The following is a 13,496-nucleotide window of genomic DNA, read 5'->3' on the forward strand; positions in this document are numbered from 1 at the left end:
TTAGGTGCTTACTCCAGTCACCTTTCCACTCCAATGCACACGCTCGCAACATATCCTCGAGTGTTTGAATAGTCCTCTCTGACTGACCATCCGTCTGGGGGTGAAAAGTTGTGCTAAACTTAAGCGTTGTCCCCAAAACTTTCTGAAGTTGTCCCCAAAACTTTGACGTAAATCTAGGATCCCTGTCTGAGATAATCGAAACAGATATCCCATGTAATCTGACAATCTCGTCGACATATAAATCCGCCAAACTCTCCAAGGTTTGATTCGCCCTGGTCGGTAAGAAGTGTGCCGACTTTGTAAGGCGATCCACAATCACCCAAATGGTGTCATACTGCTGGCGTGTCTTGGGTAGACCTACCACAAAGTCCATGGTAATGTCTTCCCACTTCCACTGCGGAATCTCAATCGACTGCATCATACCGCCTGATCTCTGGTGCTCTATCTTGACCTGCTGAGAGATTAAGCATCTCGACACGTATTCAGCGATGTCTCTCTTCATGCCGGGCCACCAGTAATTCCTCTGAAGATCTTTATACATCTTGGTGCTTCGGGGATGTATAGTGAATCCGGTACGATGCGCCTCATCCAATAACTCTTTCCTCAACTGGAGCTCTGCGGGCACCCAGAGCCTCTGGCCATACCAGATGCTTCCATCCTCCTCTAAGTGCAATGCTGACTGGTCTTGCTTGCATGCTGCAATCATCTTATTGAATTCAGGATTATCCTTCTGTTGGGTGATGATCCGATCCATGAGTTCTGTCCGCACTGCCGTGCTAGCGATCTGAATCTGACCCGATTCTGCTTCAAAGGGCTTCCAATCTATCAGGTCTTCGAGTAATTTCCACTTACCGCTGATAAAACTCGCAAGGCTCCCAGCCTTTCTACTCAAAGCATCAGCCACTACATTGGCTTTGCCTGGATGATAAGAAATGGAGAAGTCGTAATCTTTTAGAAATTCTAACCACCGTCTCTGCCTCATGTTCAAATCCTTTTGTGAGAAGATATACTTGAGGCTCTTATGATCTGAAAAGACCTCAAATTGCTCGCCGTACAAATAATGTCGCCATACCTTTAGTGCAAAGACTACTGCAGCAAGCTCCAAGTCGTGAGTGGGGTAGTTTCGCTCATGCACCTTCAACTGACGTGATGCGTAGGCGATCACCTTGCCGTGCTGCATCAAAACGCATCCCAAACCAGTACCTGATGCATCACTATAAATCACAAAGCCTCCTTGCCCAGAAGGCAATGTGAGTATAGGGGCTGTAGTAAGCCTCTTCTTCAGCTCTTGAAAGCTTTCTTCGCATTGCTGGGTCTAGACAAACTTAATTCCTTTACGAAGTAGTTTCGTCATAGGTGAAGCGATCTTCGAAAAATCCTGAATGAAACGACGATAATAGCCTGCAAGCCCGAGAAAACTGCGTATATCTGAGACGCTCTTAGGTTGTCTCCAATCTATGACTGCTTCCACCTTGGCAGGGTCGACTGACACCCCATCTTTAGAGATTACGTGACCCAAGAACATAACTTGATTCAGCCAAAACTCGCACTTCGAGAACTTAGCATGTAGCTGATGGTGTCGAAGTGCTTCGAGGACAATCCTTAGATGCTCCCTATGATCTTCCTCGCTCTCGGAGTAAATTAGGATATCGTCTATAAATACGATCACGAAAAGGTCTAGGTAAGGCCGAAAGATCCGATTCATCAGGTCCATAAATGCCGCAGGGGCATTTGTTAACCCGAAGGGCATCACCAAAAACTCGTAATGACCGTATCGTGTCCTGAATGCTGTCTTATGCACGTTGGATTCTTTGATCTTCAGTTGATGGTACCCTGATCGAAGGTCAATCTTGGAGAAGACCTTGGCCTCCCGAAGTTGATCAAACAAATCATCTATCCTGGGAAGAGGATATTTGTTTTTTATTGTTACCAGATTCAACATTCTATAGTCAATGCACATACGCATTGACCCATCCTTCTTTTTGACGAACAATACTGGAGCTCCCCAAGGTGAAACACTAGGCCGAATAAAGCCTTTATCCATCAATTCTTGCAGCTGCTTCTTTAGCTCCTCTAACTCTGCTGGGGCCATACGATAGGGTGCTTTAGATATCGGGGCCGTTCCAGGCACCAACTCTATCGCAAAGTCCACCTCTCTGGTAGGCGGTATGCCTGGCAGGTCATCTAGAAAAACGTCTGAAAAATCTCGAACTACGTCCAAGTCTTCCAGTGGTGTAGTATTGGGGTCTATCAAAGAAACACTGGCCAAAAAGGCCTCACACCCCTTTTCTACACAACGATGTGCCTTTAATGCCGAGATAAGTCGTCCTTTGCTCTCCTTTTTACAGGCCTTGTACTCGAGTACAGGCTGATCAGGGCGAGCAAATTGAATGCGTCGCTCACGACAAAGCATACAAGCGTAATGCTCATACATCCAATCTATGCCAAGAATTACATCATAACCGACCATATTCAACAGGATAAGATTGGCAGGGAGGTTCTGCCCTGCAATCATAACCTCTACTCTAGATAGATAGGTACGAGCGATAGAGCTACCACTCGAAGGTGTGATAACTTCCAGAGTATATCCCAAAGAAGTCGGCGTGACACCAATCAAATTCGCAAAACGTACAGATACGAAGGAATGCGTAGCACCAGTGTCAAAAAGAACTTTAGCATCGAACTTTGCAATAGAGATTGTACCTTCAATGACGTTGGCATCTTCTTGCAACTCCTCCGCAGAAGTCGCATACACGCGTCCAGTAGCTTTCTTCTGACCTTGCGGCTGGGACTGCTGGGGTCGCTGCAGCTGTGGTCCTCTAAGAACAGGGGCAACTCCCTCCTGAACTGGCCTCATAGGACAGTCTTTGATGAAGTGACCCTGTTTTCCACATCTCAGACATGCACCTGAGACTCTATAGCAGACTCCAGGGTGCCTCTTGTTGCAGTGCTTACATACTGCATAAGACTGCGGTGCTGGTGTGCCGCCCTGTTGTCCCTTGGCCTTCTTTGCGGGTGGCGCCTTACTACTCTCCGTTGTTGGTCGAGGGGCCTTATTCGCATTTCCCTTCGACTTGTCGAAACGGCTAGGCTGAGTCTTCGTAGAAGACTCCCAGTCATCCTGCGTCACAAAGACATCGTTACGATCTATCGAGATTGTTTTTGGAAAAAGCCAAAAAGTTGGTTCTAGTTTTCCCCACCTGAAGTACTGTGGCCATCTCGATGGCCTGGTTGAGGTTTTGAGGACGGATGGTCAGCACTCTCGTCCTCAGGCCATCACGTAAACCCTGCACAAACTTCTTAGCTCGCGCCTCGTCAGTGGTATAAGTATGCGGGCAGTACTTCTCTAAATGTCGGAAACGTGTAGTGTACTCTGCCACCTTCATGGACCCCTGTCGAAGATCTAAAAACTCTTGTTTCTTACGATCGCGCGCGTACTGGGGAAAGTAGGTGTCCATGAATACCGCTGTAAACTCCTCCCATGTGAGGGCGCGTCGCTCATCAGGCGTATAGCGTACTTCGCGTGTCGTCTCCCACCAGCTCTTGGCATCCCCTTGGAGCCGATAAGTGGCAAAAGAAACCTGCCTCTCAGCGGGAACCTCGAGAATCTCGAAAATCTCGCTTATGGCGCGAACCCATTCCTCCGCTGCATCCGGATCTTCCTTACCAGTGAAAGCAGGAGGGCTCAATTCCATGAAGCGCTTGTACGACGCCCCATTGGTTGCGACAACTGGTGCCGCAATATGACCCTCATGCTGATGGCCTGCACCATTGCCATTACCTCCGTTGTCGGCATGGTTCTGACAATAGGGCGTCAGATTCGCGAGGGCTTCAAAAATAAAGTCTCTCTGAGCAGTCCAACCTGAGGGCTGTCTTCCGGCCATCTAAAGACACACACATTGATTCAGATTACTTATAAGTTGGGTATAAATACAAAATTCTCATTCATGTGACCCTATTAGATCTACGTTCTGATTCTTGCCGCATATATCAACAGAAATAATTACAGACATACAATTTTTACAACAAGTCATCAAAACAAATAGAAATGGAAGCATACTTACAGCGATGGTGGTCGGTTGGACGAGCTTTGAGCCATGCTTTCCTTATGCTCTGATACCATGTTTGTAACACCCTAATTTTTATATCCCGAATTTGGTGGAATTTTTTTTTTTTATTTTTTTATTTTTGAAATACATTTAAATCTTTTAGCAGTTAACAGCGAAAAAACACATTGGGCATAAAACTTGGCGTGCTACTTCAGATGAATGCTTGCAAACATATACTTATGGAATTTAAACTTTAACAACTAATTAACTATGCATGAAATAAAATTCAAGTTTCACAATATCCAAAATTAATCACATTTGTCCTTGAATTGAATTAAATTAAAATCAGAGTTCAAAATTCATGAAGTAGAGGAAAGGTAGGCTCAGTCCCCGTCGCAACCTTCCGCCTTCGCACGTAAGTACCTACTCATTACCTGAAAATTTTTAAACCATATAGGGTCAGACAACATGTCTAAGTAGAGTAATTATGCTAAACTTGTAAGACAGAATAACAAGACAAGGATTTCAATAGAAATTTCATGGTTTAACATTTAATTTAACTTAAACAATCATACAACAAATCATGCATGTTTAGAATTTTCATATTTAACAGAAAGACATAAATTCATACATTCAAGATACAAAATGCATGAACCATTAAAATGCATGACTTACCATATGCAGAAGCTCTTTCAATGCATGCATATTTTCTTATCTTTAGTTATATTTTCTTAATTAGATGATGCATGTGATGCCAAATTAATGCACACACCATTTAAGTTATCACTTCTTAGCCCTGCTGATACGACACAGGCAGACATTCTCAGATCAAGACCATGACACAGGACGTGTTTTACATACAGGGGTGGCTTTAGCCTGGCCAGGTCCATTCACTAAGACGGGGTGAGGGACGTTAATACGAGAGAGATTCCCAACACCTTTCAACCCGATGCATCAGTTTTTCCTCATGAGTACAATAACCTCTACGCTGCAGTCTAATGCAGAGGTTTTCCCCCTAAAATCGTGGGAGGGGAGGAGCAACCTTCTGTGCCCGTAACAGAACTTGTCCCACGAAGTTTTGTATCACCTGCTACTCTCCAAGCAAGTATCTTGAGTTTAATGTCACATGATTACTTGATTTCAGTCATACTTTTGATGCAACATCAAACTTAAACCACTTTATGGTCATGAATGCATTCTTATAAAGCATTGGACAAGGACATATAATTAAACTTGTAACAAACATTTGAGCACATGCGTAGCATAAACATCTTATTCATTTTCACACATCATAATGCATATGCATGTACATGGCCAATGCAACGAGGAGAATATATATGAACATCCATATCAATGAAACAATCATATCATCACGATATCATGGACATACATGTAGTCAACACATTTTTAGAATTTAAAACATAAACTTGTATTCATTGGACCTTTTGATCCTAAATCTTTCATGTGTAACCTTCCATTTACAATTCATGCCATAATCATATAAGATTGCATAAAATCAGACCTGCATAATCATTCACATAATGCATACTAATTCTATAAAGAAATTAAATAAAAACATATATACTATGCACCCTTTGAGCCTTGATTTATGAATTTGCCCTAATTTTTCCAATTTCATAACTCTGTCCGACTGGTACAGAGCTCACAGAAAATTTTTGGCTCTATGAACAGAGCTGAAATTTTTACAGTATATAGGAATTGTTGTCAGCTATCCGTAGCCGCAAACCGTTTGTAAAAACTCTTCCGTATGAGGGAGTTATGCATGTTTTACTACAGACCTATTAGTTTTTGTTTCGACTGTCACAGAGACGTGCTCGGTCTATGAACAGAGCCCAAATTTCTACAGTTGATGCACAATGGAGTTAGCTTTCCAACGCAATAATCCGTTCATCAAAACTCCTCCGGAAGAGAGAGAAACGACCATTTTACTGAACGGAGGTCAAGTGGAAAACCTGGAATTCCGAGATTTGCATTTGGGTGAATCAAACCGAGTCACCCGAATCCCAAGAAAAATTAAAAGAAATAGGGAATACGCATGAAATAAAATTCCGAAAATTCTAAAATATTCACAGTAGATGAAACACTTCATAATCTATCAATCCAAACTAATATTTGCATAAAAATCATGGAATAAATCAAATACAAATATATTTTACGAATCTATTTCTAAGAAACCGATTTTTATAATAAACCCGATTTCAAAAATGGTTTTCTTTAGGGAAAATGTGTTTTTGCCATGGATCATTAGATCTGAGTCAAACCCACGGTTAGGAGGGTTTGATTATGATCTAAACTCATGAAAAATCATCAAAATCCATGCCAAGAACTCCGTTCTTGCAAGAAAAGCATAGAAACCCTACCTTTTGTTGAAAAAAATGTATTTCTTGATGGATGAATAGCCCTTTTTGATCGATCCACCAATCAGCCCTTTCTTCCAGCAAGATGAGGACCTTAGATCTCCTCACCACACCCCTTGAGGTCTGGATCTTGCACTCAAGAACCAAAAGAAACCCTAAAAGAAGAGAATAGGGAAGGGAAAGAGAGGAGAGAGAGAAGAGGGTTTTGGGGGGAGAGAGAAGCTCTCCTTTTTTTTTCCAGCACAAATGAGGAGGGCAAGGGCTATGGGAGGGTTTTATAACCCTTCTTAAATTAGGTTATGTGCTGGAATTAATTCCAGCCCTTGATCTCATTAATGAAATTCATTTGGAGCCCTTGATCTCCACTTTGACTTTTCAAACTTTAAATAACCTTGAAAATCACTATACCTTTATTTTCAATTTGAATTTGAAGTAAGATGCCACATAGGATGGGATGGCCCACCTATGGGCTCCTACTAAACTAATAAAAAATGGATTTTAATGTATACAAAAGAAAACTATTATATTAAACTATTATTGATAAATCATAAAATTCCAATTAAAAACCGTTTTTGTTTTATATAACCACAACTCATGTGAAAATGTAAAGGAATTGAATATAAGTTAATTCCATCTTATTAAGCATATTAATATGTATATTTTTAAAATCTAATTTTGTTAATTTACTTTATTTAAATAATTTTACTTAAAAGAAAAATCAACATTTTCTTTTTAAGTAAGACGTTTTCAATTAGACATCACTTAGAATTTTCTCAGATATCCAAACCATGTAGGGTTTATATTTACTACAATTCAATATAATTAAACCCCTTAATCCTTACGAATATACTCAAACATTAATTTTTTTAAAGAAATTAGGGTTTTATATTTGCACGAAATTCAAGACATTTCACAATGCTATAGAAAAGAACTTAAAAATTTTCGGATATTACAATTTTGAATTTGATTATGCCTTCCATGTGAAATTGTATCATGAAAACATGTTTCAAATGAATGTATCATGTTATGAATGGGTTTGCACATGAAAATGAATGATGAGTTATCAATGCTTTAAATGAATGATTTTGCACATGAAAATATTAAGTTATCAATGCATGCATCATAGTTCTTGTGATTCATTATATCCACCACAAATGCATGATAAATTAGATATTTTCTTTATCATAGCATTCTTATGATTCTCTTTTAACTGGTTAGGATAATATTCATAACATCATAGGACAAAATGACTGCAAACCATGAATGTATGTATTGTAGGATAATTGACAATGAGGTATCTCTTGAATCTATGGATGGTATTGACAGTTTTATTGAATTTGCAATGACAAGTGTCAGTACAGTGGATCCCACATGTCGGATCAGGTGTCCCTGCACGATGTGTAAGAACAATCGATTTGTAGAACCTCATGGTGTTAGACATCACCTATACAATAAGGGTTTTGTGAGTGATTATCAGAATTGGATGTTTCATGGTGAAGAATTTTAGAACAATTTTGACACACGGGTGGATGTGGTGCATGATAATCCATATATGGATTTGATATTTGATGCCGAAGAACCAGAACTGGGTTCTGCTATGGGTCCTAGTGATGTACCAACTGGGGTAGAGGAAGAAGCAGCAAACGATACAACTAGTAGATTTTATGATTTACTTAGTGATGCCGATGAGCAACTTTGGAATGGTTGTGAGAGTCACACTATCTTGTCTGCAGTTCTTCAACTACTGAATTTCAAGTCCGAGTATAATTTGAGTCAATCATGTTTTTACCGTTTGTGTTATATTGTGAAGAGTATGTTGTCTAAAGATGGAAAATTTCCACAAAATTTCTATCGTGCAAAGGTTATGGTCAACGCTTTAGGTATGGGATATCAAAGATAGATGCTTATCCAAATCACTGCATGTTGTATTTCAAAGATCAAGAAAATAGCAGATCATATTCGTCATGTGGGCATCCTCGGTTCAAATCAAAGACAAGAGGCAATGGTAGGATGAGGTCAAAAGAAGTGTCATACAAGTCACTCTGCTACTTCCCTCTCACTCCTAAATTGCAACAATTGTATATGTCTTCGAGAATAGCTAAACACATGAGATGTCATGCAAATAAAGTTTGACATAATGAAGATAAGATCACGCATCCTGTTGATGCGGAAGCTTGGAAGCACTTTGATCGTACTTATCAGACCTTCACAATGGAAGTGAGAAATGTTAGGCTCGATTTATGTACAGATAAATTTAATCCATTTGGGGGTAGATCGACTCCATACTCGTGTTGGCCAGTATTTGTCACCCCATACAACCTTTCTCCAATCTTGTGTATGAAGCGTCAAAATCTTTTCTTGTCATTATTAATCTCCAGGCCAAAATCTTGATGTATATTTAAGGTCATTGATTAATGAACTGAAAATACTATGGGATGACAGTGTTCATAAGAAGTAATACGAGAAATTAGGCAGTCACTAGTTCAACATCTTTCAAGACTAGTTGCTTAATGGAAATAGTATCCGAAGGAGCTGTTGGACAGATTGTGGTCCCCATTCATGGTATACAATCGTTTATCATAGCTTATGTGTTTCATATTTACTTTTTTGTTATAATCATGTGTACTAACTTTTTAAAATTATTTATAGGCTTTGAATCGCTTCACGACTGCGAATGAGGAGTAGGACGCGAGGCGGGTGTGGCAGAATGTGGTTGCCAGTCGATTTGTAGACATGCTGCACAATATGAAGACTGCAACAATAAAGGCATTTGGTGGAATAGATGATCCACTGCCGTGGAAGGGCCATGACCCTCCTACTATTAGGTAGGATTATTGGGATGACATATGCGACAAGTGGGCAGGCCATGAATTTCGAAACTGCTCAGCAAAGGCTGCGCAAAACCAAGCGAAGATGCTTGATGCCCATCTACACACAGGTGGATCTAGGACTTTTGGGAGCCACCTAAAGAAAATGGTAACTCATCAATATATATATATATAAGTATTGTTGCATACTTTGTAATTGATTTTTTTATCATTTAACCACGTAGGAAGCAGAAAAATGAGACATTGTGCCTTACAAAGATGCGTTTGTTGAAACACATAAATGTAAGAGCACGAGAGAGTTCGTATCAGAGAAGGAGAGAGCGACAACAATATGTATTTATTGTATTAATAAACATTGTAATAGACAAGTTACCATGAACATTGTAATTCGTAATTATTAATCCATACTTTAAGCATTACTTTGTAGGAGTCATACGAGCAACAGATGATAGAGCGATATGGTGATGACTCCACTCAGCATATGCCTTTTGATCCAGCAGCTTGAGTGACTACAACCGGTGAACCAAAAAAAGGTCGTGTGTTCGGGTTTGAGAATAATATGAACACCACACAAGTCATTACCTCCTCCAGCCAGAGCTCTCAAAGTTATTCCGCTAGCATTAACTCCCAACATCTGATTGACCCTGCTAATTCTTGAGATGGTGTCCGCCAGCTTGTTAAGGACACAGTGCGTGACTATTTACATGAAGTCATTTTCGACGTTGTTCGTAATGAGTTGTGCAACTTTTCGGGACAGGGTAACTTCGTCTGCAGGTACCCGTCAAGCATGAAAGTTTCATGTCATTTGTTTCATGTCATTAGATTTCAAGCTAGTATGTACATAATTTCATCATTATAAAAGTTTTTTTACTACCTTATAACACATATATGCATGATACAATCACTATGAAAGTTTTTGACAATCTTAGAACACATATTAGCATGATTTCATTATTATGAAAGTTTTTTGACTGCCACAGAACACATATATGCATGCTTGAATCACTATGAAAGTTTTTTGACAACCATAAAACACATATATGCATGATTGAAGCACTATGAGAGTTTTTTTACAACATTAGAACACATATAAGCATGATTTCATCACTATGAAAGTTTTTGCCTACCTTATAACACATATATGCATGATTGAATCATCATGAAAGTTTTTTTACAACATTAGAACGCATATAACCATGATTCCATCACTATGAAAGTTTTTGACTACCATATAACACATATATGCATGATTGAATCACTATGAAAGCTTTTTTACAACCTTAGAACACATATAAGCATGATTCCATCATTATTAAAGTTTTTTTACTGCCTTATAACACATATATGCATGATTGAATCACTATGAAAGTTTTTTTATAACTTTTGAACACATATATGCATGATTGAATAACTATGAGAGTTTTTTTGACAAACTTAGAACACATATAAGCATGATTTCATCACTATGAAAGTTTTTGACAACCTTAAAACGCAAATATGCATGCTTGAATCACTATGAGAGTTTTTTGATAAACTTAGAACACATATACGCTTGATTGAAGCACTATGAGAGTTTTTTGACAACATTAGAACACATATAAGCATGATTTCATCACTATGAAAGTTTTTGACTGCCTTATAACACATATATGCATGATTAAATCACTATGAAAGTTTTTTGACAACATTAGAACACATATAAGCATGATTCCATCACCATGAAAGTTTTTTGACTGCCTTATAACACATATATGCATGATTAAATCACTATGAAAGTTTTTTGACAACCTTAGAACATATATATGCATGCTTGAATCACAATGAAAGTTTTTTGACAACCTTAGAACACATATATGCATAATTGAATCACTATGAGAGTTTTTTGACGGCATTAGAACACATACAAGCATGATTGTGATACATAAAATATTTATTTGACAGCCTTATAACACATATATGCATGCTTGAATCACTATGATATTTTTTTGACAACCTTACAACGCATATCTGCATGATTGAATCACTATGATTTTTTTTTTGTCAGCCTTAGAACACATATCTGAATTCTGTTAATGTCCTTCACTTTATTGCTAGCTAGTCTATATGTAATTCATTCATGTTACTTTGATTGCCTTAGATTAGGTGGATTGCATATAATTTATTTTATTATATTTTGTTTATCAATACTAATTTTTTTTTCTCTTGTAGGATGTTGAAGATAATCAGTGTAAAGGAGCTGATAGAAGCATGGGTGAACGGGCAGATCGAGACAATAAAGAAGATGATGCTCATAATCTTGGCGATGATTAGATTCATGTGTTGAATTTGTTGCACCTTCTTGTTGTTTCAAAAGAAACTCTTTGTAAATGTTCACTTGTAAATAATTAGAACTTGGCAAGGATTATAGTGGATCGATAAATTTTTCCACCTTGTATCTTATGTTTAATTTGTTTTGTTTGCTTTGTATATGTATTTTTTATACACAGGATATATATAAATTGTATAACGAGAAATTTTTTCTCAAAATTTATATTTCAAACAAATTTTTTAAATTTTTTTTTATTTTTTACGATGGATTAGCGACCGATTAGGGATGAATATTTATCCGTCAAAAAACTGAATCGACTGATATTTTGCAATGGATTGTAATCCGTCATAATTCTGTCACTAAATTAGTGACAAAATTAGCGACTGATGTGTATCTATCAGAAAACCAAATCTCTGCGGATTAACGACGACCTTGCAACGAATCACAAATTAGCGACAGAAGTAGCAACAGATATTTTTTGTCGCTAATTAGCGACTAGGAAATTATGATGAAACTTATCTATCGCTAAACTGTTCAGCCACAGATTTGCGATGAATTAGCGACAGATTACTACCATCGCTAATACATAAATTTCTTGTAGTGAAGCCAATTCCTATCATTTGGACTAAGTTGAATTCATCCATGAGGTCAGATTGGGTCAATATGACCTGCACATATGATTTTCAACTCATTTAGATGGCCAGGTTGATATATATATATATATATATATATATATATATATATATATATATATATATATATATATATATATATATATATATATATATATATATATATATATATATATATATATATATATATGGTTAATCTACCATTAAACCAATTATGTTTAACTTTGGATGGATTCAATTATATGAAAATGACTAAAACACACTAAAATATGACATTTTAAAAAAATGCAAGGTTACCTTTTTTAGGTAAAAAAGTTAACTCTGATAATTTCATAAAGTTAGTTTTTTGAAAAAGTTGTGTGACTTTTCAATTATATCCAAGTTCAAAAGATATATAATGCTAAAAAAAGTAACATTCTATTTTTTAAAATTATGATTATTTTAAGAGTATTTTAATTATTTTTATAAGGTTGAATTCATCTAAATGTTAAACCTAACTAGTTTAATGGTAGATTAACCTATATATATATATATATATATATATATATATATATATATATTGGCTACTAATGCAGGTACATAATTAATGAGTAGAATTCACTTTTTTCTTCAATTTTTTTTTTATTTTTGTAGATAAAATGTTACGGATGTGATGTATATGGTTTGTTTAGTAGAAGCCTTGTTTTGAATCATGTGAATATGATAAGTAATTAGCTTTTTAAAAGGGTCCAAAAATCAATGGTTCACAATGGGACAAAATTTCATAACTCAAAAGCTCACATCTTTACATCAAAAAAGCATTATCCAAGACTTGACCCTTAGCAAACCATCAAAAAAACATTATCCAACACATCGGTTAGATTGAGTCAATACAACTTGCCTATGTGATTTCTAGCTCGTTAGTTCTATACCTTCATTAGCACGGCCAAGTCTCTTACTCCAGAAGGTGGTTTTATCCCGTTCTCATCAAAAACTTAAAGCAGTGATAAGAACTCTATTATCAGCCCAATGCACTCATATCTGTGGCGGTAACCAATCAATTATCCCCTCATAGCTCTCATAGATGGATCATACAGATGAGCTGGACGGTTGGCTGGGTTGTTCAAGCCCAACTTGACAAAGCTCCACCAAGGTTGAGTCGATCTTGCAAAAATCAAGCTAAGCTTTGAATTGATCTTGAACCGCAGTGCTGAAGCTGTGCTTTCAAACTTAGGCTAATATATATATATATATATATATATATATATATATATATATATATAGAGAGAGAGAGAGAGAGAGAGAAAAAAAAAGCGATCAAC

Source organism: Nuphar pumila, chromosome 12 (genome assembly GCF_984573655.1).
Source record: "Nuphar pumila chromosome 12, dmNupPumi1.hap1.1, whole genome shotgun sequence".
In the NCBI taxonomy this organism is placed as follows: Eukaryota; Viridiplantae; Streptophyta; class Magnoliopsida; order Nymphaeales; family Nymphaeaceae; genus Nuphar; species Nuphar pumila.